Source organism: Saccopteryx leptura, chromosome 3 (assembly GCF_036850995.1).
Source record: "Saccopteryx leptura isolate mSacLep1 chromosome 3, mSacLep1_pri_phased_curated, whole genome shotgun sequence".
Lineage (NCBI taxonomy): Eukaryota > Metazoa > Chordata > Mammalia > Chiroptera > Emballonuridae > Saccopteryx > Saccopteryx leptura.
Window position 1 is genome coordinate 173,490,215 of NC_089505.1, and position 23,877 is coordinate 173,514,091.

Consider the following 23,877-nt stretch of genomic DNA (forward strand, 5'->3'; position numbering starts at 1 on the left):
GTAAGAAATGCTCCACCTTCCTCAACCATCTGCTTCTCCTGTGTGCCCTGACCAGGAATTGAACCTGGAACTTCCACACGTTGGGCCGATGCTTTACTGCTGAGCCAATCAATCAGGGCCTTGGCAATTTCTGTGAAAGCCTTTCCATGACAACACCAGTGTTGTTCGTGATGTGCTGAACCTGCATTCCAGTGTGACTGATGCGTATACTGCTGCTAGAACCACTTTTATAGATGTTTAACACAGTTTCGCCTGTCAATGCTTTGCTCTCTCTGGAAAGATCCTTGACTTGAAGGTTTACAGGTACCGGAATGTTTTTTCTCTTATAGAAATATCTCTCAAGGATGAGGGAAAAGGCCACCTAATACTAGCATCAGTAGGGAAGAAATCAAAACTATCTAGCAGGCAGAGGTTTGGCCTCATAGGCTTTCTACTCCCTTTTTAAACTTCGGAGGGGGATAGTCTGAGAAATGGTTTTAATTCCATGCTTCTTCTAAAGCTTTATAAAAACATCTCATCTATTCAGGAGTCACATTGTGCTTGTTCTTATTACAGTACATAAACAGACAGCTGTTCAATGTGATCAAATACTGTGAGGCAAGGACAATCTGACCCTCAGTTCTTTACTTGGAATTTTCCTTAACACCACCCATAAAAAGAAATTTCATTCTCATTTGAAAGCAACTCATTTGCATTTTTCCTAGACCTGGAATGTGCCGACCAGGTTTCCACTGCCTCTCTGTCTGCCCTTAACCCAGTTGTTCTATGGCAGCGGGACGATGAGGTGCAGCTGAGGTTGAGGCTGAAGCTCAGGCTGAGGCTGAGGTTGTGAGTGGGGGCTCAAGCTGAGTCTTACATTTTTCTCTCACCTCATGCAGTCTCCCAGGAGGAACCTCACCACTTTTTATCAATACGTTATTGATTTTAAAGAGAGAGAGAGAGAGAGAGAGAGAGAGAGACTGATTTGTTGTTCCACTTATATATGCATTCATTCATTGGTTGATTCTTATATGTGCCCTTACCGGGGATCAAACCTGCAACCTTGGATGACACTAACCAACTGAGATACCCTGCCAGAGCTTATCATTATGTCCGAGTGTACTCTTTCTACTTATAGGAAAACAAAGTTTGCTTTAAGACAGTAGCTGTGTTACACCACCAGCAGCCTCATGGGTCTCTTGTTGGCATCATCTTCTCTGGTGCTTGATTTAATCTCATGTTGTTTTCTATAGTGACATGCTGCACAGGTTTGCAGCCCAGGAGGAATAGGTTATGCCATGTGACCTAGGCATGAAGTCAGCTATTCTCCACATTCTGTGATGTTCACATGATAACAAAATCACCTACTGGGGTTTTCCTCTGAATATATCCCCGTCATTAAGTGGCACAGGACAGTATGGGCCATGCTCTGTGCCCAAGCAACAGAGAAACTCAAACAAACAACAACAAAAAGACAAAAACTTGTCCTTATACTGCTTTGAAAATAAAAGTGAAAAGGATCAAACACCTCTCTTCTTTTCTATTTGAAATAGTGTTGACCTCCCATAGCCTTTTAAACTTCTCACTTCAGTCAGTATCTACATTGTCCCTCTTTATCTATCAGATAAGGGTACAGACGGAAATAACTGATACCTCTTTAACAAGTTATTCAAGCAAAACAGCAAAGCAGGGGACAGGGACAGTTTGTGATCACATAAGCTTGGGAAGTGAGTCAAGTCATTCTCCATCTTAGAGATTCACATGAGCGTTCACTTACTCACGGGTCTAGAAAAGTTTTTATCTTTGGCTCACCTAAGGTTTCCAAAGCATACTGACCATGGAATAATTATTTTTACAAATTTTTTAACAATAGACTTTCTACAACTGGGGGTACATTATCACAACTTTGCTAAGAGACTTTCAAAGGTTTAAGTTAACATTGTAGATCATTAGTGCTTTACAAACAATAGTGAGTTAATGGCCAGCAGGACTGGTAACCAGTCAGCAGAGATAAGCAGGGTTGGCCCTGGCCAGATAGCTCAGTTGGTTAGAGCATTGTCCTCATACACCAAGGTTGTGAGTTTGATATTTGGTCAGGGCACATACATGACTTAACCAATGAATGCATAAATAAGTGGAACAACATATCAACGTTTCTCTTTAATAGTCAATCAATTCATCAATCAATCAATGAGCAGGGTTGAGTGTGGATAAGGCTCTTTGGGCTGGTAGCAATAGGATTTAATTAGGAGTCCAGAACCAAAGTTCTGGTCCTGATGTCCCCTTGGACTCACATGTGATCTTGGGGAAGCCAGTTCCCTCCTAGGACCATCTGTGAAGTTTGAAATTTTTTATCAGACTGGGTGGTAGTGCCCATCTAGGGCACTGAAAAATGTATGAGGGCATTTTGGTTTGCCAGTGATTGGGAATCACTACTGATGTGGAGTGTACAGAGTAGTTTCACCTTGAAAGACTTCCCTGAGTGTTCCATGATTTTATTTTTTTTTCAGTTAAGTGAGAACAAGGAAGGCTGAGAGACTCCCAAACGTGCCTGGACCAGAATCTACCTGGCAAGCCCCCTATGGGCCGATACTTTGCCCATCTGGGTCATTGCTCTGCTGCTTGGCAACTGAGCTATTTTTAGTGTCTGAGGCAGAGGCCACGGAGCCATCCTCAGGGCCCAGGGCCAACTCACTTGAGCCAATTGAGCCATGGATGCAGGAAGAGAAGAGAGAAAGAGAGAAGGAGAGAGAAGGAGGATGGGGAAGAGTGGAGAAACAGATGGGCACTTCTCCTGTGTGCCCTGACCAGGAATTGAACTCAGGACATCCACATGCTGGGCTGATGCTCTACAGCTGAGCCAACAGGCCAGGGTACTTGACTTATTGATGTTCCTCTGGACATTCATTCAGAAAGTGAAAGTCTGCTCCCAATTATCTGAGCCTCAAACTGAATACTGAACTGCGCACAAATACTTTAATATGCACTGAAATTTCCAGAAACACAACTACATTGTGAATCAAGAGACTATTATACTTTATATATTCATAAATTTACCAAGAACTTGACCACAATTTTGGAAAACCACATCACCAATGATAACTGTACATACACATAGGTTTTAATTAAATGGCCAATGTCACATGCCTGTGTCAGTTCTCACTGGTAGTTGTCACATTCATGCTGGCTCTATGCATGGCCTCAAACATCTGATTACTTAATTATGTAACCCAGAGCAATGCCATTTGAAATGCTATTGTGCTATAAAATAAGAAAATTGTTTCAGAATGTACATAAGCACCTTGCTTCCTTCATTAAGAAAGTGTTGCTGTGGAAAAAAGAAATGTCAAGTAAACTAATGTGCTAATAATAGGGTTGATTTTCATTTCCTAGTATAAGTTCTTCATTTCATTATACATCACTTATAGTTTATTTTTTGTGACATATGATCTTTTCAGAGTCATTTATATAAGTGGCTTTGTTATTAGTGTATTTCATTTCAGTAAAAGAAAGTATTCTATAATCAAATACTTATTGATTATAGAAAAAGAAAATTGAGTCTTACATATTTGATGATCTTTGGGTCAAATGCCTGCCAAGGGCAATGCTGGGTGATGAGCTTCAGTTTTCCCATGGTGTCACCAGCTGCCTCACCCAGTTTTCCGATAAGATAATTGAAGATTTCTTAATCTTGCAATTACCACATTGAACACCTCTTTCAACCAGTACATAGCCCCTAAGTCCCACCTATGTGCTAAGTCTGTTAATGTTCTCAGGGGTCTTTTCAAAACATTTTTTTTAGCTTATTTTTGAATCTTTCAAGGTTTGCAACTCTTTGTGCCTTGACACATCTATACAGCTGCCCAAGTCCCAGGAAGACTTGATGCTGCTCTATCAAGGGAGTAGTTTAGTGCCTTTTCCCCTGCAAAACAGGATGATTACTTCCTTCAGTGCTCTGTCCCCTAAGATAATTGGTGAAGGTAAAACTTCTCTGCTCCACACAGTGGACACAATTCAGTCTGATAAGGGTTAAAGCTGGCTGCTTGTCTCCGGCAGGGGAGCCCCGCAGATGGGGCTCCTCTTATAATGGGCGCAGATGCTGCCATGCTTTGCTGATTACAATCTCCCATGCCACGGAAGCTTTGACGAGGTTTGACATAATCAGCTCACAGCCTCTGCCTGCACCATTTCACAAACGGGCCATTTTCACGTCTTTTTCATGGGATCCGACAAGCGGAAAAATAATTAATGTTACCTCAGCTCAACAATGACCCTGGCTCTGATTCAAAAAGAAGGCATGTTGCATAAACTGCCCTTTAATTGAGGGTTGGGGGCAGACTCCACATACTCCTGTATCAGTTCTGCCTCTCTGGCCAAGGCTGATTAAGGCTTTCCTAAGATTGAGGACCCATGGTCACTGAGTACTACTAAATTTCAGGTTCAAAGAGCTTCTGTGAAAGAATTCTGTCCACGGTATTTAGCAAGCACAGACCTGTTGTGTCTGGTGAAGAATTCCAGATGGTACTGCTGACTATTCCTATTCCTATTTTATTTTATTTATTTTTTACAGAGACAGAGTCGGAGAGAGGCATATATAGGGACAGACAGACAGGAACGAAGAGAAATGAGAAGCATCAATCATCAGTTTTCGTTGCGACACCTTAGTTGTTCATTGATTGCTCTCTCATATGTGCCTTGACCACGGGCCTTCAGCAGACTGAGTAACCCCTTGCTTGAGCCAGCAACCTTGGGTCCAAGCTGGTGAGCTTTGCTCAAGCCAGATGAGCCTGCGCTCAAGCTGACGACCTCAGGGTCTTGAACCTGGGTCCTCTGCATCCCAGTCGGACGCTCTGTCCACTGCACCACCGCCTGGTCAGGCTATTCCAATTTTATTGATAAAGAGTGACGTTCTCTTTGCAGAGAACACAAAATTAGAACCCTCAACTATTTTCCATTACAATTCTATTTTTTTTTCTTTGAAAAAGAAAATGCATCCTGACTGGTGGTGGCACAGTGGATAGAGCATCAACCTGAGATACTCAGTCTCAGGTTCAAAACCTGGATGTTGCCAGGTTGAGCACTGGGTCATTGGCTTGAGTATGGGATCATTAACATGAGCCCAAAGTCACTGGCTTGAGTAAAGGGTCACTGGCTCAGCTTGAGCTCCTGGGTCAAGACACTTATGAGAAGCAATCAATGAACAACTCAGGTGCCACAACTATGAGTTAATGCTTCTCATCTCTGTCCCTCCCCCCACCCCCAAAAATAAGAAAGAAAAGAAAAAGTAAATGTATTTTATTATAGAAGTTTACATGGTCATTTACACAGTTGTTGTGAATGGACCGTCATTCAGGTGGCAAAACGATGCAGCCACTGGCAGGTCTTCTGATGGTCATCGAGTTACCTTTTGACCCAGCAATTCCACTCTTAGGAATTCTCCCAAGAGAATTCAAAACCTATGTCCACACAAAAATTTATACACAAACATTTGTAGAAACATTATTAATAATGACTGAAAGTGGAAGCAACCCAAATACCTGTCAGCTGACAAATGGGTAAACAAAAGCAGTATCAAGACAACAGCATATTATTGGATCATGAATAGATTAAGCTTGAAAATATATTTAGAAAACTAGTCATACACAAAAAGAACTTGTATAATTTTATTTCTATGATATGTCCAGAATGGGAAAATATGAAGAGACAAGAAGTGACCGCTCAAGACTGGGGAGAAGGAAGAACAGGGCGGTTTATAGCTCAGGGTGCAGAGTTTCTTTCTGAGATGATGAAGGTCTAAAATTGATCATGATATTGGTTGCACAACTCTATAGGCTACAATTTTTAAATTTTACACTTTTTTTAAATAAGTGTGTTGTATGTTAACATATCTCCAAAAAAATGATTGTCAATTGTGAACCAAGGACCCTAGCAACTTCCCAGATCTTTCTGGGGTGTCTGTGTGTTCTTACCTTCCCAACTATAGATCCACATGGGCTGTATCTTTTAAAATATAATTCAATAAAACAATATAATTCAACAGATTGAACAAAAAAGCAGATATAAGAATTGAGCTATTTTTTATTAATCCATAAAAAACAATTTCAAAATGTAAAAAAAAAAAAAAAAAAAGTCTACACAGTCACTCTAGAAAATTAGGAAAATTAAGAAGTAGAAGAAAGGCAGCAAATATTTTCCATGATCTGACCAGTCACAGACAACCGCAACTAGCCTTTTGGCACATTTTAATCTGGTGTTTCCTCTGACTTCGTTAGTTCCATGTCTTGTGAAATGGTGAAGCTCTGGAAAGAGACCCAGCGTTATTAAGCAAGCCCTTCCCTCTGTTTCTCTTGATTCTTTTCAAAGTAAAATGGCCAATACCCACCTTGTTTGGAAGGTTGGGGAGGCAATCTAATTACACTTTCTCTAAGATCAAGTTTACTTACTGATTACAAATGCAGCCATGGTTGTTATTATTTTTTAAATTGTGTATGAGTACACATGTGCTCCTGTCTGTGTATCATGAATATATAAAGCAGAAAACAAGGGAATCTGGGACATTGGACCAAGGTGACAGATAAGAATACACATTTTAAACTCTCCAAATCCAAGTTTTTTAAAATGACAGAAGACAAAAAGCAGAAAACAAGTAAGAGAAACTCCAAACATACTGAAGCAAAAATTACAGGTGAAAAAAGAATTTCAAGGAAACACCAAACTCTAAGTCAAATAATAAAGGTTCATAATCTCATCTCTGCAATTCCAAAATCCCCAAACTTTTCAAAACAAAAAGTTTTTTCCTAAGTTTGACACAAACTCATTTGCAGCAAAACCTGATATGAATTTATTTTAGACTTTATTTCACTTAGTGTGAATATTCATTTATTTCTTTGCAAAAAAAAAAATAATGTATCTGATTACAGGGTATTACCCAGATTCTTCTAAGAGTGTTATGAAATATTCAGTAAGTGCAATAAACTAACTTTCTGAAATCCAAAACATTTAGAATTCCAAAACACAGCTGGTCTCTAGGAATTTGGATAAAGAGTGTGGACTTGCACAGATATCAGAAGAGGTTCTTGTGATAAAGTAAGAACGGGGCTCCCGTCAACAGGAGAATGAATAAGTAAGTTGGGGTATATTCCCATGAATGAAAAGAGAATTAAAAGCATACAGGTTTAAAAAAAGAAATAGTTTTTTCCAATTTTCAGAGGACATGATTGTCTAGGAAATCCTAATGAATCTATCTCCCCCTCCCAAAAAGAAAAGATCTAGAACTAATAAATGAATTTTGAAGATTTTCAAGATTCAAAATCAACACATAAAAAACAACCAGGCTAATCATAGGTGCTGGCAACGAGCAACTGGAAACAGAAATTAAATGCACCATATGGCCTGGTTGGGTAACTCAGTTAGTTGGAGCATCATCCTGATACACCAGGGTTGCGGGCTCAGTCCTGGCCAGGGCACATGCAAGAAACAATGCATAAGTGGGTGGAACAACAGATCAATGTTTCTCTCTCTCTCTCTCCTTTTTTTTCTCTCTCTAAAATCAATAAATGAAACCAAATAAAAATAGAAGCATAATACATGCAGTTCCTGGGTTATAAATGAAATAGGTTCTGTAGGTTTGTCCTTAAGTTGAATTTGTATGTAAGCTGGAACAGGCACATTTACCTAGTAAATGTAACTTAGACAGAAACTGGTCTTAACATAGCATTTACTTCTACCTTTCTCTGCATATAAATACTTAAACATTTTCAAACCTATAGAACCTATCTTGTTCATAACCCAGGGACTGCCTGTACAATTACAATTGCTTTAAAAAAGAAAGTACTATGTATAAAGCTAACAAAACATGTACAGATCTATATGCTAAAAACTACAAAATGATAATAAAAAAAGAAAAAAATCTAAATAAATGGAAAGATATACCATGTTTGTTAATTAAAAGGCCCAAAATGTGCCTGACCTGTGGTGGTGCAGTGGATCAAGCGTCGACCTGGAACGCTGAGATCGCTGGTTCGAAACCCTCAGCTTGCCTTGTCGAGGCACATATGGGAGTTGATGCTTCCTGCTCCTCCCCCCTTCCCTCTTTCTGTCTATCTCTATCTCTGTCTCCTTCTCTAAAATAAATAAATAAATAAAAATGATTAAAAGAAAAAAATGGCCCAAAAGGGTAAAATGTCAATTATCTTTACATTAATCTATCGAAGTTCCAGCAGTATTCTTTGTAGATGTACACAAACTGATTTTGAAATTCACATAAGAAGTAATGGAGCCTGACCTGTGGTGGCGCAGTGCGTAAAGTGTTGACCTGGAGCGCTGAGGTTGCCAGTTCGAAACCCTGGGTTTCTCTGGTCAGGGCATATATGGGAGTTGATGCTTTCTGCTTCTTCTTCTCTCTCTCTCTCTACCCTATCTCTAAAATGAATAAATAAAATCTAAAATAAATAAATAATTTAAAAAAAGAAGCAATGGAATTAGAATAGCTAAAACAATTTTAAAAAAGAATAAGATGGGGCCTGACCTGTGGTGGCGCAGTGGATAGTGTCGACCTGGAAATGCTGAGGTCGCCTGTTCGAAACCCTGGGCTTCCCTGGTCAAGGCACATAGGGAGTTGATGCTTCCAGCTCCTCCCCTCTGTCTTTCTCTCTTTGTCTCTCTCTCTCTCCCTCTCTCTCTCCTCTCTAAAAAAAAATGAATAAATAAAAATTAAAAAAAGTAAAAAAATTATGAAAAAAAAAAGAATAAGATGGGAGAATCACACTACCTGATTTTGAGACTTACGTATGTAGCTATAGTAATTAAGACAGTGTGGTGTTGGCAGGGGGGATAGACACTTAAATCACACAACAGAATAGAGAGCACAGAAATAGACCTACATAAAGTTTTTTGAACTGATTTTTCATGAAGATATAAAAACAATTCAATGGAGGAAGAATAATCTTTATAACAAATGGTGTTGAAGGTATTGGATTTTCATAGGTTAAAAAGACCCTTGACTTAAACATCACACCTTATATAAAAATTATCTTAAAATAGATTATAGACCTAAAAGCCAATTTGAAACTATAAAACATTTAAAAGAAAACAGGAGAGTGTTCTTTATCTAGGTTTAGATAAAGAGTTCTTAGGCACAACAACAAAGGCATGATCCACAAGAGAAAAAACGTTGATGAAGTGCTCTTCATCAGAATGGAAAACTATTGCCCTGTGAAAGATTACTAAGAGGATGGAAAGATAAGCCATAGACCATGATTAAATGTTTGAAAATCACACATTTCAGAAAGAACTTGTATCCAGAATGTATAAAGAACTCTCTAAGCTCAACAATAAGGGGGGGGGGGGATCTAATTTGAAAACAGGCAGGTCCTGTCCAGGTAGCTCAATTAGTTAAAGCATTCTCCAGATATACCAAGGTTATGGGTTTGATTCCTAGTCAGTGCACTTACAAGAACCAACCAATCAACGCATAAATGAGTAGAACAACAAATTGATGTTTCTCTCTTTCTCTCTCTCTCTCTCTTCCACCCTTCCTTGCCCTCTAAAATCAACCAAAAGAAGAAAAAAAAGAAAGAAAACTGGCAAAACACTTGAAAAGATTCTTTACTAAAGAGAATATATGGCCTGACCAGGCAGTGGCGCAGTGGATAGAGCATCAGACTGGGACGTGAAGGACCCGGGTTCGAAACCCTGAGGTCGCCGGTTTCAACGTGGGATTGTGGACATGCCCCATGATCGCTGGCTTGAACCCAAAGGTAGCTAGCTTGAGCAAGGAGTCACTTGCTCTGCAGTAGCCCCCAACCCCAGTAGTCCCTCAGTCAAGGCACATGTGAGAGAACAATCAATGAACAACTAAGGTGCTGCAACAAAGAATTGATGCTTCGGCCTGGCTGATTGGCTCAGCAGTAGAGCGTTGGCCAGACATGTGGAAGTCCCGGGTTCGATTCCCAGCCAGGGCACACAGGAGAAGCACCTATCTGCTTCTTCACCCTTCCTCTTCCCTTTTCTCTCTGTCTCTCTCTTCCCTTCCCACAGCCAGGACTCTATTGGAGCAAAGTTGGCCCAGGTGCTGAGGATGGCTCCATAGCCTCTACCTCAGGGGTTAGAATGGCTCTGGTTGCAATGGAGCAACGGCCCAGATGGACAGAGCATTGCCCCCTGGTGGGCATGCTGGGTGGATCCCGGTCGGGCGCAAGTGGGAATCTGTCTTCTTACTTCTCCCCACTTCTCACTTCAAAAAATAAAAAGAATTGATGCTTCTCATCTCTCTCCCTTACTATCTGTCTGTCCTTTTCTTTGACTCGCTGTCTTTGTCAAAAAGAAAGAGAGAGAATATATGCCTGAAAAATTAGCTTTTAAAAAGATGTTTAGTCTGACCAGGTGGTAGAGCAGTGGATAGAGCATTAATTTGAGATGCTGAGGACCCAAGGATCATAGTGAGGGTCGCTGGTTTGAGCAAGGGGTCACTGGCTTAGCTGGGACTCCCTTATCAAGGCATGTTTGAGAAAGCAATCAATGAACAACTAAAATGCCACAACTATGAGTTGATGCTTCTCATTTTTCTCCCTTCCTGTCTGTCTGTCTCTCTCTCTCTCAAATAAATAAATAAATAGACGTTTAACATCATTATCAATTAGAGGAATGCAAATTAAGTCTATGATATTACTGGACATCTATCAGAATGGTTTAAAAGGAAAAATACTGAAAAGAAGCAAAAAAATAAAAAATGTAAAAAAGAAACAAAAACAAAAAAATACTGATTAGACCAAGTGCTGATGAGGATGCGGGGCTGCTGGATCTCTGGGACCAGAAAATGGTTCAGCTGTCTAAAAAACAGGTTAGGTATCTCTGATGAAGGTAAACATACACTTACCTCACCCAGCAATGGCACGCAGGGCATTTATCCCAGAGAAATTTAAAGGTTACATCACACCCACAAAAGGAATAAAGTACTGATACATGCATCAACTGGGAAGGCTCTAAAGGGCATTACGCTGAGTGATAACATCAAAGGGCTATACACTGCATGAATGCATTTACATAATGTGTTTGAAGGGACAGAATTACATGATGGGGAAAAGATCAGTGACGCAGTGATGGAACATTTCTGTCTCCTGGTAGTGCTGACAGCTACTGTAATCTACACATGATAAAATTTCATGTAACTATTAACACACACACACATACACACACACACACAAAAGAGTGCTTACAAAACTGGTGACATCCAAATAAGGTCTGTATCTGAGTTTATTTCATCACACCAACCTTACCTTTCTGTCTTTGGCACTGTACTATGCTTAAATACTACAAGATGAGGGGAAGGTCGATGCATGGCGCACTGGAAATCTGTACTATTTTTATATCTTCTGAATCTTCAACTTTTTAAATTTATTAAAATAAAAACAATGGAATGGGCCTGGCCTGTGGTGGCACAGTGGATAAAGTGTCAACCTGGAACACTGAGATCTCCCTGTTCAAAACCCTGGGCTTGCCTGGTCAAGACACATGTAGGAAGCAACTACAAGTTGATGCTTCTTGCTTCTCCCCACTCTTTCTTCCTCCCCACTACATCGCTCTCACCTCTTTCTAAAAATCAATAAATAAAGTCTTAATAAAAATGGAATGATCATTGCAAAAATTTAGAAAGTGTTACCTAAGGAGAGAGGCAGAAGAATGGAATAGATAAGAAATACAGAAGTATTGATAGATATGAGTTTCTAGTTATATTGTTGTTTTGGGTTTGCTGGTGCCATCATGGCTATTTATCATCTTACAATACTTTCTATGCTATAGATGTGGATGTATTAATAGATATTGATAGAGATAAAGATGTGGATGTACGCATCTATGTACAGGTAAATGTAGCCATAGACCTGGATGTAGGTGTAGACAACAGAGTGAGAAGTCTCACAGATAAACATCCCTGCACATTGCCCTGCTGGGATAGCACGGTTGGTAACCCACATTGTCCTGAAGCACAGAGGTTGCTCGTTTGATCCCGATCTGGGCATATACAGGAACAGATGGATGTTACTGTCGCTCTCTCTCTCTCTCTCTCTCTTTCTCTCAAATCAATAAACAAAGCAAAAAAAAAATCCTGCACATAAAAACAATATTTTAGTAGTTAATGAAGGAAAAGAATTTTATTTTAATAGTGTTTTAAAACAGTATATATAATAGAAGCCTATTTATATGTAAAGAAAAGCTCCCTTTAGATATGTACATATACATGTGTACAAATGAACAGAAAAAATAAAGCAAATACAAATCCAAAAACAAATAGCCTGAAAGCTCTGGTGAGAGCATTGGGATGGTGGGTAGATGAGGAAGGGGAAGTAAGGGACGAAAGCAAATTGGGACTTTCCCCTTTTACTCTTTCTATTTTGTATTGAATTTTTTTTTTCAAGAAGTAGATTTGTTTAAATTTTAGGCTTTATTCCACCATTGCCATTATATGTTCTTTCTGAAACAGACATTTATTTACTCTGCATATGGGTGTGCCTTCTTGCCCACGGTGCTTCTGCTGAAAACACCGCCCACAGACTTAAGAGTGCCTTATTCACTTGTATTCACATAACATTGCTTCTGACCAAAGAACTACTTTTACAGCAAATGAAGACTGCAATAGGCTGGTTTCATATCATTCTTTTTTTTATTCTTTCCTTTTTTTTTAGAGAGTGAGAAACAGACAGGAAGGGAGAAAGATAAGAATCATCCATTATTCGTTGCAGCACCTTAGTTGTTCATTGACTGCTTTCTCACAGATGCCTTGACCAGGGGGCTACAGCCAAGCCAGTGACCCCTTGCTCAAGCCAGCAACCTTGGGCTTCAAGCCAGCGACTTTTGGGCTCAAGCCAGCAACCATGGGGTCATGTCTATGATCCCACGCTCAAGCTGGTGATGTCCCACTCAAGTTGGTGAGCCCGTGCTCAACCCAGCAACCTTGGGATTTTGAACCTGGGTCCACTGAATCACTGCCTGGTCAAGGTGGTTTCCTGTTATTCTAAAGAAGAGGCTTCATAAGACAGTTGATGGTCCTTTGAGGACTCAGTTGTGTCATCAAGTGAGAACCCCTGGCAGGGACAGAGCAATGTATGCTTCAATCAGTGGCCCACACGCTGCTGTTAGGACTTCCAGGCTGGGGGTTAAGGGAAGGACAAGGCAGTGGCTCCTCTCAATGCTGTCCCTGGACCTGTAGCCAGCATTTTCCTCCCAACCCACAGCTTTGAGCCGTGGTGGTCAAGAGGTCTTGGTCCCCAAAGTGAGGGAGGACTCTTCACACAGGAGGGTCCACCAAGGTGGAAGTGGGACTGCCACCTGGCTCCTCATTGCAGTAAAGGAGTCACTTTACTATTTGGGGTGATTGATCCTGACTCTCAAGAGGAAACCGGCTACAAGCACACCATGGGGGCCAGGAGGAGTATGTCTGGAATGCAGGGTCTTCCCCAGGGATCTCAGGGCTCCCATGTACTGGGCTGACATTCAGTACAAATCCACAACAGCCCAATTCAACCAGGTCTGCTAATGGCCAGGGCTCTTCAGGAAGAAGGGTTCAGGCCACCCCACCAGGTGCTTGCTGAGGGCAGCTGGAATGTGAGATGGACCAAGGATAAACTGGCACACTGCCTGGCACCAGATGAAGAGAAGCTGGAGATCAGGAGGGAGCTGGCCTGGCTATGGACCCTGATACTGCCAGGTTGTTATGGAAAAAGAAAAAACAAAATCTACTAGGATAGTAGTTCTCAAATTTTGGCATGAATCTGAAAATCACTAGAAGAAGCTTTCTAAAAATTCTGGGTCTAGAGTGCTGACTGGTTAGTTCAGTCGGTTATGAGTGTCATCCTGAAAACAACAGGGTTGTGGTTTCAATCCCTGGTCAGGGCACACATGGGAAGCAACCAAAGAATGCATGACTGAGTGTAACAACAAATAAATGCTTCCTTCCTCCTCTTTCTCTCTTCCTCTCTGTCTCTCCCTCCCAAAATAAAAAAAAATTAAAATTAAGTCCTGGCCAGAGAGCTGGTTGGAGTGTTTTCCCACAGCAGAAAGGTTGCTGGTTTGATTCCCCCAGTCAGGATACATCCAGAAGCAACTTGATGTTCCTGTCTCTCTCTCTCCCTGCTTCTCCCTCAAAAAAAAAAAAAAAAAAAGGTGCTGTAAAGCCAGTAGCCGCGGCCACCATCACAGTCGCCTGGCCCATGCAGATTCACATTTGAATCAGACAGATGGTAATGAAACAACAGAGCCAAGAACTGGTGGGCCATTATCTTTAATCCTAGCTTGAACCCGACGGGCAAGAAATACACACAGTGGGAAAACACTTCCCTTTCCATTCAGGGCTCCCAAAGCCACTGACTTATCTGAATTTCCTAGAATCAACGGTTTCTACCTCACCAGCCTTATTCACCTCTGTCCCCCATCTCCTTCTCTCTGCACAAACTGGCTTCTCCTTCAGCACTCCGCCATCTTCGCTGCTTCTCCTCTCCTCCACGGGGCCTTTCTCTGCTCTCCTCCAGCATGGGCTCCTCTGCCCCATTTTATAGAGTAGAAATCAAAACTTTTAATCCAATATACAAACAAGGAAGTCTCTAATAAAAAGTCACTTATCTGAGGCATGATGGGATTCCTGATGAGAGTGCACCACCCCACATCATGCAACAGTCAAGGGTGTGGGGAAAAGCTTAGTTTTGAAAAGATCTTAGTATTAAAAGGGCGGGAAAGGCTTAGTCTTAAAACTAAGCCTTAGGCATAACGACCTTGCCTGCTTACAGCCTGTTTCCCACACCCAATGCAAACATAAGCGAGCAAACATATATATCATATTTACAAACTTATTTGACCAACAATCCCCTAATTTTTGTGAGAAATATAGAAATAGTTTCCACCAGTAAAGTTACTTTTTATCCTTCTTTTGATATTCAAGCTTTAAATAGGCATTAAACAATGTCCTTACTTTATCTCTAGAGCAGAGGTCAGGAACCTTTTGGGCTGAGAGAGCTATGAATGCCACATATTTTAAAATGTAATTCTGTGAAAGCCATACAGTATGTTTAACACTAAATACAAGTAAATGTGTACACTTTATGTAAGACCAACACTTTTAAAGTACAATAAGTCTCTGAATTCTTTTTAATAACGTTGTTATGCTGTTGCTAAACAATGATGAATAAAGTACTTCTTAGCATTAATGTGACTTCTGGTGCTGCATGGTTTTGCTGATGGCTTTGTAGTCTGGTTGATATGTGGTGAGGTTAAGCTTCATGCAAGCGTTGAGCCTTCCATCCGTTAAACGTATCATAGGTTGGTCTTAACATTCTTTAGCTGTAAGAAAGATTGCTCACATGCATATGTAGAGCCAAGTATTGTCAGTACAATACACACATGCTGCAGTGTGTGGTATGTGATGAGAAGCACGTTCCAAGTTTTGACAACCTGCTGGTCCGCGGGTTGACGTTTTTTTATTTCTCCCCACTTGTGTTTGCTCGTCAGCTCTGTTTGCTGTCATGCAAGTCTTTTCAAATCTTCATTCAGTGACTTGAATTTATTCACCCACATGTCTGAGGCCTTCAGGTCAGCAGCTTGTAGCTCAAAATCTCTGACAAAGACACTGAGGATGTAACTCAGGTCAGCACTGTCCACTGCACACTAGTGTGGATGGTTGATGAACTTAAAAAGACGAGTGCGCTCATGAAATTCTCCAAAGCACACTTTGAATGACTGCAGGAGATTAGATGTGAAGCCTGCTAGCTGCTGGAGATCAAGATGTTGAGCAGGGTCACTTGCTGTGCAGGTATAAAAGCGATCTAAACTTTTCTCCAGCCTCTTGTTGCAGAAGGGTTCTACCTTTCAGGAGAGACCCAGCCTCCTGTCTCCAGCGATGGATCGCACCCTTATGGGCATTGATAGGATACAGCACATGACATCCAAGCACTTGGAGTTGTGACTGGGCAAAGTTAGAAACTCTTCCCACGTGACTCTCTTAGTTACAGCTCAATCTGCACCTTTATGGCAGACATCTTTTATCTTTTCAGTGAGTCTCTCTAGAGCAGGAGTTGAGAACCTATAGCTCACAAATCAGATGTGGCTCTTTTGATGGCTGCATCTGGCTCATAGACAAATCTTTAATAAGAAAAAATAATAACATTAAAAATATAAAACATTCTCATGTATTACAATCCATTCATTTCCTACCACTCATGTTCATGGTTGCAGGTGGCTGGAGCCAATCCCAGATGTCCTCCGGGACAACACTAAATTTTTATTGGATAATGCGTAATGTACATGGGTCATTGTGAGGTCAGGAAGTAAACTTCCCTCCTTTTAATCAAGTAGTCAGCTAGCTAATTGCAGAAACCCTTCTGACAAAGAAGATGGCTAAAAGAAAAAAGATGAGGAGTATTGTACTTTTCAGCAGGAATGGACAGAGGAATTCGCCTTTGTGGAGAGAGCAGGTTCTGCAGTGTGTCTAATATGCAATGATAAAATTGCATCAATGAAATGGTCAAATATAAAGCGGCACTTTGACACACGCCATACTACATTTGCATTGAAATATCCAGCAGGGAACAGCAGAAAGAAAGCATGTCAAGAGCTACTGTGCAGGGCGCAAGCTAGTCAGCAGCAACTCTGTGTTTGGACTCAACAAGGTGACTAGAATTCGGCTAGCTTTGCTGGTGCTTTAGCAATTGTGACTCCTCTGCTGACCACTGTTGGTCTTAGAAAGAGTTCAGTCTTGTCATTGCTACTTTCTCATCGGCCAGATTTTCACCTGTCCAAGGTCCTTCATGTGTTTTTCAATCCCTAGAGATCAAAACAGACCACATTATTGAAATTCCCTAGGACCTGACTCTCCACCATCCAAGGCAGTTAGTTGGCTGATAACCCTATACATGTGGTGTTAAATGGTAAATTGATAACAACAATAATGAATGTACAAAGGACAGTGTTTTCTACAATGTGAATGTTAATAGCACCCCTGTAAGGTGGATTTTATTGTCTACATTTTAAATATTAGAAAACTGAAACTGGGGGCATGGCAAGATGGTGATGGAGTAGATGGATGTACCAACTTCCACCTCCCAGAACCAAAGTGGATTACAACTGAATTTTAAGAACTATCACCTGGAAAAACCAACTTTGGACTAAACTAAGAGGACTCTTTAACCAAGAACACTGAAAAGAGACTGGTAGGAAAAGCGGAAACACAAAGAGGGCTGCCCAGCTCCCGTGAGCAAACAGCAGCCTGGAGAGGATTGCATGGCAGGAAGTGAGTTTAGCAGAGAGGGGAAGGCTCTGGGCCCCAGGAACAAATCCCCAGCCTGCAGCCCCAGAGCCTAGAAGAAGCATAAAGACAGTATTTAGCTGTGAAATAAGTCAGGATACTGTTTGTGAGAGACAGATTTCTCAGACCCAGGATTCTTCTTAAAGGGACAGCTCAGAAAACCTCTTTCACAACCACTCACCCGGGGACTCCAGGGGACATGGAGAGAGGAGAGGACTGGAATAGCAGGAAAAGAGTGTAATCTAGGAGGCACAGGCAGAAACACTTTGAGAGACAGCTACCCTAACCCTTGGGCTGAGTCACTCCCCAAATCTGAAGCGAATATTTCCCCTGGAACCAGCAATACCAGCAAAAGGAAGCAGGACACAGGCCAAACAAGCTCTTCTGTGGCACTCAGAGCAGAGTCGCTTAGGAGGGAGCCTTAAGGAATGCAGTATTGAGTGCTAGGGTCTGAGGTGCAGTGCCGCCACCCACACTGCTGAAGGCTAGCCGGAGGGAGGGTGGCAGTGGGACATGGAAGCGCAGTCCTGTCGGTGGGGGCAGAAGCTGGGCCAGCCACGACTGAGGCCCAGCATGAGCTCAGTCTTGTTGGTGGGGGTGGAAGGGGCGCATGAAAGTCGTCCAGCTGGGTGCGGGCTGCCTGCAATCCCACCCACAGGGGAAAGATGAAAGACTGGGATCTGTAGAGACCCGTGGCTGAGCGCAGGCATGCAGCCCTGCACAGCCCACAGATCCGGGGCTTGTGGCCTAACGCGTGAGCTCAACTCCACCTGCAGGGACAGGGCATAAGCCTGGGAACAGGTGAAGACCCATGGCTGAGTGCAGGCATGCAGCCCCGCCAGGCCCACAGAGCCCAGGGCTTGCGGCCCAACTCGGGAGTGCAGTTCCAACTGTGGGGGCTGGGCAAAAGCTCAGGAATAAGGAGAGACCAATGGCTAAGCAAAGCTGCTCACTCTTGCCCGCAGTGCTGAGAATTGCAGTCCTGGGCATGGTGCACAGCCCCATCTGTGGCAGCAGGGTGAAAGCTGAGGATTGTAGATCCAGGCACATGAACACAGCCCCTCCTGTAGATGAGAGGTGGAAACCACAGTGACAGCCATTGCGGGCTGGCGCTGGCCCTTACTTGAACACCTGAGGCAGCAGCAGAGGGGGTGGCGGGCCTGCAGACAAACACAGAGGGAACACAGAGGCTACACCCATTGTACTACAGTGGCCACACCCTTCATATACACAGGCAAAATGTGAGGGCAGAGGCAGAGAAATGCAACCCAATTGAATCAAGAGAAATACCCAAGAAAGGACTTGAATGAGTCAGATATAACCAAATTACCAGATGCAGATTTTAAAATAATGATTGTTAAGATGCTCAAAGATCTTAGAACAACAACAGATGATCATAACGAACAACTAATAGATAGCAAGTATAAAAAAAGACATTGAAATAGTAAAAAAGAATCAGTCAGAAATGACAAATACAATATCAGAAATGAAGAACACAGTGGAAGGAATTAAAGCAGGATAGACGAAGCTGAGGATTGAATCAGCAAGTTAGAGGACAAGGTAAACGAAGGCACAAAAGCAGAGCAGAAAAAAGAAAAGAGACTCAAAAACTCTGAGGAAACTCTAAGAGAGCTCTGTGACAACATGGAGAGAAATAACATCCGCATCACAAGGGTTCCTGAAGAAGAAGAGAAAGAACAAGGGTTAGAGATTTTGTTCAATCAAATCATACCTAGCCTGACCAGGCAGTGGCGCAGTGGATAGAGCATCAGACTGGGATGTGGAGGACCCAGGTTCGAGACCCCGAGTCACCAGCTTGAGCGTAGGCTCATCTGGTTTGAGCAAAAAAAAAAAAAAATTCACCAGCTTTGACCCAAGGTCACTGGCTAGAGCAAGGGGTTACTCAGTCTGCTGAAGTTCCATGGTCAAGGCACATATGAGAAAGCAATCAATGAACAACTAAGGTGTCGCAATGCGCAACGAAGAACTAATGATTGATGCTTCTCATTTCTCCATTCCTGTCTGTCTGTCCCTGTCTATCCCTCACTCTGACTCTCTCTCTGTCTCTGTAAAAATAATAATAATAATAATAATAATAATAATAAAATAAAAATGAACAAATCATACCTAAAACTTTCCTAAATTGATGCAGGAAAAAGTCACACAAGTTCAAGAAACACAAAAAATTCCATTAAAGAGAAACCCAAAGAAATCTACACCAAGACACATCATAATTAAAATACCAAAGCTAAGTGATAAAGAGAAAATATTAAAAGCTGCTAGAGAAAAAAAGGCTATCACCTACAAAGGAGCCCCCATAAAGATGACATCCAACTTCTCAACAGAAACACTTGAGGCCAGAAAGAAATGGCAAGAAATAGTCAAAGTAATGCAGAACAAGAGCCTAAAACCAAGACTACTTTATCCAGCAAGGCTATCATTTAAAATTGAAGGAGAAATAAAAAGCTTCCCAGACCAAAAAAAAAAAAAACTCAAGGAATTCATTACAAACAAACCAATGCTACAAGAAATGTTAAGGAGCCTGTTGTAAACAGATCAAAGGGGGAAAAGAATATAGCAAAAAAGGAATACAGCTTTAAAGAATAAAATGGCAATAAACAACTACATATCAATAATAACCTTAAATGTAAATGGATTAAATGATCCAATCAAAAGACATAGGGTAGCTGCGTGCATAAGAAAATAGGACCCATACATATGCTGTCTACAAGAGACACACCTTAAAACAAAAGATGCACATAGATTGAATGTAAAAGGATGGAATAAAATATTTCACACAAATGGAAATGAAAAAAAGCTGGGGTAGCAATACATATATCAGACAAAATGGACTTTAAAACAAAGGCTATAGTAAGAGATAAAGAAAGTCACTACATAATGATAAAGGGAGCAATCCAACAGGAAGATATAACCATTATAAATATCTATGCACCTAATATAAGAGCACCTAAATATATAAAATAGACTTTGATGGATATAAAGGGCAAGATCAACAGCAATACTATAATAGTAAGGCATTTCAATACCCCACTAACATCACTAGATAGATCCTCAAGAAAGAAAATTAACAAAGAAACAACAGACTTAAAAGACACTCTAGATCAACTCGATTTAGTAGATATCTTCAGAACCTTTCGCCCTAAAGCAGCAGAATATACATTCTTTTCAAGTGCTCATGGTACATTCTCTAGGATAGATCACATGTTAGGGCACAAAAGTGGTCTCAACAAATTTAAGAAGATTGAAATCATATCAAGCATTTTCTCTGATCAAAATGGCATGAAACTAAAAATCAACTACAACAGAAAAACTGAAAAACACTCAAACACTTGGAAACTAAATAGCATGTTATTAAATAACAAATGGGTTAACAGTAAGATCAAAGAAGAAATAAAAAAATTCCTAGAAATAATAATGAGCATACAATAACTCAAAATTTATGGGACACAGCAAAAGCAGTACTGAGAAGGGAAATTCATAGCATTACAGGCATACCTTAAGAAGCTAGAAAAAGCTCAAATAAACTATTTAACCCTGCATCTAAAAGAACTAGAAAAAGAACACAGTAAAGCTCAGAGGTAGTAGAAGGAAGGAAATAATAAAGATCAGAGTGGAAATAAATAACATAGAGGCTAAAGAAACAATACAGAGGATCAATAAAATAAAAAGCTGGTTCTTTGAAAAGGTAAACAAGATTGATGAACCTTTAACCAGACTCACCAAGAAAAAAAGAAATGGGACTCAAATAAATAAAATTAGAAATGGGAGTGGAGAAATAACAACTGATACAGCAGAAATACAAAGGATTGTAAGAAAATACTATGAAGAGCCTGACCTGTGGTGGCACAGTGGATAAAGCGTCGACCTGGAAATGCTGAGATCGCCGGTTCGAAACCCTGGGCTGCCTGGTCAAGGCACATATGGGAGTTGATGCTTCCAGTTCCTCCCCCCTTCTCTCTCTCTGTCTCTCTTTCCTCTCTGTCTCTCTCTCCTCTCTAAAAGTGAATAAATACAAAAAAAAAAGAAAAAGAAAATACTATGAAGAACTGTATGCCAAAAAATTAGACAACCTAGATGAAATGGACAAATTTCCTGAAACATAAGATTTTAAAAATCAATTGGGAAGAATCATAAAACCGAAACAGAGAGATTACAACAAATGAGATCGAAACAGTTATCAAAAAACTCCCAACAAACAAAAACCCGGGGTCAGATGGCTTCACAAGTGAATTTTACCAAATATTCAAAGAAGAACTAAATCCTATCCTTCTCAAGCTATTTCAAAAAATTCAAGAAGAAGGAAGACTTCCAAGCTCCTTTTATGAGGCAAGTATAATTCTGATTCCAAAACTAGGCAAAGACAACACAAAGAAAGAAAATTATAAGCCAATATCCCTAATGAATCTAGATGCTAAAATTCGCAACAAAATATTAGCCAACTGGATCCAACAATATATGAAAAAAATCATACACCATGATCAAGTGGGATTTATCCTGGTAAAGCAAGGCTGGTTCAATATTCGCAAATCAATCAATTTGATTTGTTACATAAACAAAAGGAAGGAAAAAAACTACATGATAATTTCGATAGGTGCAGAAAAAACATTTGATAAAACCCAGCACTCAGACATGATCAGAACTCTCAGCAAAGTGGGAATACACGGAACATACCTCAATACTCAATATGATAAAGGCTATCTATGACAAGCCCACAGCCAACATCATACTCAATGGACAAAAATTAATAGCAATCCCCTTAAAATCAGGAACAAGGCAGGGGTACCTCCTTTCACCACTCTTATTCAACATAGTCCTGGAAGTCCTAGCCACAGCAATCAGACAAGAAGAAGAAATAAAAGGCATCCAACTTGGAAAAGAAGAAGTAAAACTATCATTATTTGCAAATGATATAATATTGTATACAGAAAACCCTAAAGTCTCAGTCAAAAAACTACTGGACCTGATAAATGAATTCAGCAAGGTGGTAGGATATAAAATTAATACTCAGAAATCAGAGGCATTTTTATACACCAAGAATAAACTGTCAGAAAGAGAAATTAAGGAAACAATCCCATTCACTATTGCAACCAAAAAAAAATAAAATACTTAGGAGTAAATTTAACCAAGGAGATTAAAGACTTAAACTCAAAAAATTATAAAACATTGATAAAAGAAATCAAGAAAGATACAAACAAGTGGAAGCATATACTGTGCTCATGGTTAGGAATTATAAACATCATTAAAATATCCATATTACCCAAAGCAATTTATAAATTCAATGCAATACCAATTAAAATACCAATGACATACTTCAAAGATATAGAACACATATTCCAAAAATTTATATTGAAACAAAAAAGAACACTAAGAGCCTCAGCAATCATGAAAAGGAAGAATAAAGTGGGAGGTATCACACTTCCTTATATCAAATTATACTACAAGGCCATTGTACTCAAAACAGCCTGGTACTGGCATAAGAACAGGCATATGGATCAATGAAACAGAACTGAGAACCCAGAAATAAACCCACACCTTTATGGACAACTGATATTTGACAAAGGAGGTAAGAGCATACAATGGAGTAAAGACAGCCCCTTCAACAAATGATGTTGGAAAAATTGTACCGCTACCTGCATAAAAATGAAACTAGACCACCAACTTATATCATTCACAAAAATAAACTCAAAATGGATAAAAGACTTAAATGTAAGCCATGAAACCATAAGCATCTTAAAAGAAAACATAGGCAGTAAGCTCTCTGACATCTCTCGCAGCAATATATTTGCCAATTTATCTCCACAGGCAAGTAAAATAAAAGACAGGATAAACAAATGGGACTATATCAAACTAAAAAGCTTTTGCACAGCTAAAGACAATAAGAACAGAATAAAAAGACAAACTACACAATGGGAGAATATATTTGACAATACGTCTGATAAAGGGTTAATAACCAAAATTTATAAAGAACTTGTAAAACTCAACACCAGAAAGACAAACAATCCAATCAAAAAATGGGCAAAAGAGCCCTGGCCGGTTGGCTCAGCGGTAGAGCGTCGGCCTAGCGTGCGGAGGACCCGGGTTCGATTCCCGGCCAGGGCACACAGGAGAAGCGCCCATTTGCTTCTCCACCCCTCCGCCGCGCTTTCCTCTCTGTCTCTCTCTTCCCCTCCCGCAGCCAAGGCTCCATTGGAGCAAAGATGGCCCGGGCGCTGGGGATGGCTCTGTGGCCTATACCTCAGGCGCTAGAGTGGCTCTGGTCGCAACATGGCGACGCCCAGGATGGGCAGAGCATCGCCCCCTGGTGGGCAGAGCGTCGCCCCTGGTGGGCGTGCCGGGTGGATCCCGGTCGGGCGCATGCGGGAGTCTGTCTGACTGTCTCTCCCTGTTTCCAAGCTTCAGAAAAATGAAAAAAGAAAAAATTAAAAAAAAAAAAAATGGGCAAAAGAAATGAATAGACCAGGGGTCGGGAAACTTTTTGGCTGAGAGAGCCATGAATGCCACATATTTTAAAATGTAATTCCGTAAGAGCTATAGAATGACCCGTGTACGTTATGCATTATCCAATAAAAATTTGGTGTTGTCCCAGAGGA

General features: G+C 40.8%; 1 pseudogene; it reads right to left on the bottom strand.

Annotated features, from left to right (window-relative positions):
* Positions 1–23,877, bottom strand: part of LOC136398365 (ribosomal L1 domain-containing protein 1-like) — a 38,705-nt pseudogene that overhangs the window by 427 nt on the left and 14,401 nt on the right.